Source organism: Dipodomys ordii, unplaced genomic scaffold, assembly GCF_000151885.1.
Source record: "Dipodomys ordii isolate 6190 unplaced genomic scaffold, Dord_2.0 Scaffold81, whole genome shotgun sequence".
Lineage (NCBI taxonomy): Eukaryota > Metazoa > Chordata > Mammalia > Rodentia > Heteromyidae > Dipodomys > Dipodomys ordii.
Window position 1 is genome coordinate 1,874,019 of NW_012267297.1, and position 2,757 is coordinate 1,876,775.

At 44.3% G+C, this 2,757-nt stretch overlaps 1 protein-coding gene across 1 annotated transcript in view; it reads left to right on the plus strand.

The window, feature by feature from the left end:
• The window catches only part of Mgst1 (microsomal glutathione S-transferase 1), a 27,233-nt gene that overhangs the window by 684 nt on the left and 23,792 nt on the right, over nucleotides 1–2,757 (plus strand). The window lies entirely within an intron of this gene.

A 2,757-nucleotide genomic window follows, 5' to 3' on the forward strand; every position in this document is an offset into this window, starting at 1 on the left:
CTCAGTGGTAGAGCGCTTGCCTTGCATGCCTGAGGCCCTGGGTTCGATTCCTCAGCACCACATAAGCAAAAAGAAAAAAGCCAGAAGTGGCGCTATGGCTCAAGTGGTAGAGCACCAGCCTTGAGCTGAAGAGCTGAGGGACAGCGCCCAGGCCCAGAGTCAGGCCCCATGACCGGACCCAAAAATAAAATGGTTATTTGATATTAAATTTTTTCTTACATTAAAAAACAGTAATGATTTGGGCTCGCTTGATAATACTGCATTAGCGACTTCCCAGATGCGGGTCTCTGTGGCTGTGTACAACAGTCACCCCCACCGAAGAAGCCTTACATATATATTATATATACTACATAATGTATTTTCTATCTATGTATCTATCTATGTATCTATTTATGTATCTATCTATGTATCTATTATAAATTTATCATCTTTGTGTCTATGTATGTATATATGTATCTGTCTGTCTGTCTATGTATGTATGTGTGTATGTATCTACCTACCTCCCTACCTACCTGTGTACATAAGTATGTATCCTATCTGTCTATCTATCTATCTACCTAAGTATCTATGCATCTACACATCGATGTATGTATGTATTATGTATACATGTATGTATCTATGTATCTAATCTATCTACCTAAGTATCTATGTATCTGTCTACGTATCTATGTATCTATCTATGTATCTATGTATGTATGTATGTATGTATCTATCTATCTATCCATCTATCTATCTATCTCCGAGAGCTGAGGATCGTGGCTTGCGACAGCCCAATTTGAGAGATTCTTATCTGGAATTATCAAACCAAAAACCTGGATGTGGAGGTGTGGTTCAAGCGGGAGAATGCCAAACTCAGGCACAAAAACCCCAGGAAGGGTCCTCTGGGCCCGAATGGAAGCCCAGTACTGATGCGCATGTGCACGCGCACACACACACACACACACACCACACAACACACACACACCACACACACACCACACACACAACATACACACACACACCACACACACACACACACACACCACACACACACATACACCACACACACACCACACACACACACACCCCTCGCATTGGCCCCCTCTCCTCTGAGCTGAGCCATGTTCATTTAACAGCCGAACGGCTGCGCTCATGTCCGTGGCTTTCTCTCACATTTCCAATTCATTTTCTCTGTCCTTCCATGGCGCCGATAGCATAAAAAAGAAAATAAAATCATTTTTAAGCCTAGTTTAATTTTTCTTTTTTCAGGTTTGGCTTACCCATGATTTTATGAGCTGTAAATTTCATTGCCTGGTGAATTTCTCTTTCCCTTCTACGGACAGAGCTGGCGAAGTCCTTGGAGAAATTGCTTAGGTGATCATTTCTTTTAATTAAAAAAAGAAAAGAAAAGAGATTTGGTGCATCTAGGCTAACATGTATTCTTTTTTTAAAAAAAATCTTTTTTGTCTTTTGCCAGTGGTGGGCCTTGAACTCGGGGCCTGGGCGCTGTCCCTGAGCTCTTTCACTCCAGGCTGGCGCTCTACCACTTGAGCCACAGCGCCACTTCCAGTTTTCCGGTGGCTTGTGGGAGATCAGAGTCTCACACACTGACTACATTTCTTCTGGGGACAATGTCCATTTACTTTCTTCCTAAAGAAAGCAAGCAGGAAGGAGTCTCACTGCTTTAGTTGTTCCCATTGTGTATATATATATATGTGTGTGTGTATGTGTATATATGTGTGTGTATATATATGTGTGTGTGTATATGTGTGTGTATATATATCTGTGTGTCTATGTATATATATATATAGATACACACACATATATATATTATATATATAATATATAATATATATATATATGAAGACATTTCTACTTTTTTCAACAACTCTATGAGATGGATCGAAAGAAAAAAAAAAACATCGTGTGGTAGAAGGCGGTTGTTCCTGAAGTCAGGTGTTTATGGCTTTTTTCCAAACAACTGGGTCTCGGATGCCAGTGGAATGGTTATCAGAGCAGCCCTGATCTGGTTATTTTTACATAAATCTGCATACATATCCAGGAGACCCTACTCTGGGAATGCACAATTCGCTCTCGGTAATTAATGAACGCTTCCTCTCTCAACAGTGTCCAAGCCCCGGATTCTTCCGGCGTGAAGGCAGAGCCTGAGATCACTCGGTGCTTAGTGGCACCCACAGAGACACAAGAAAGAAGCTTCCAGAAAAGCACACATGAAGGAAGTGGTCACCTACGCAGGGACCCTCTGACATTTATAACTGGGAACCTGAGATCAGACTGATCCCAGATAAGAAGGCTGGAGCTGGGCGTTGGTGCTCACGCCTGCCATCCCAGTGACTCAGGAGGCTGAGATCTAGACGATCCCGGTTCGAGGCCAGCCCGGGCAGGAAAGTCTGTGAAACTCTGATCTCCAGTGAACCACCAGAAGACCAGAAGTGGCACTGTGGCTCAAGTGGTAGAGCACCAGCCATGAGTGAAAGAGCTCAGGGACGGCGCCCAGGCCCTGAGTTCAAGACCCAGGACTGGCATTAAAAGAAAAACAAAGAAAACAAAGCAGCCATAAAAGGAAAACTGGGCTTTTAGACCCAGGCCCCATGTCTGGGGGTGTTGCAGGTGGGACCCCTGAACACCGAACACAGAGACATGGGGAAGGGCAGAGACAGGGGATTGAGTGTGAGGCCTGGGCAGAGACAGGAAGAGAGCATCTGAAGCTCCCCCCTCCCTCCCTCCTTCCCTCCCTCCTTCCCTCCCCCCTCCCTC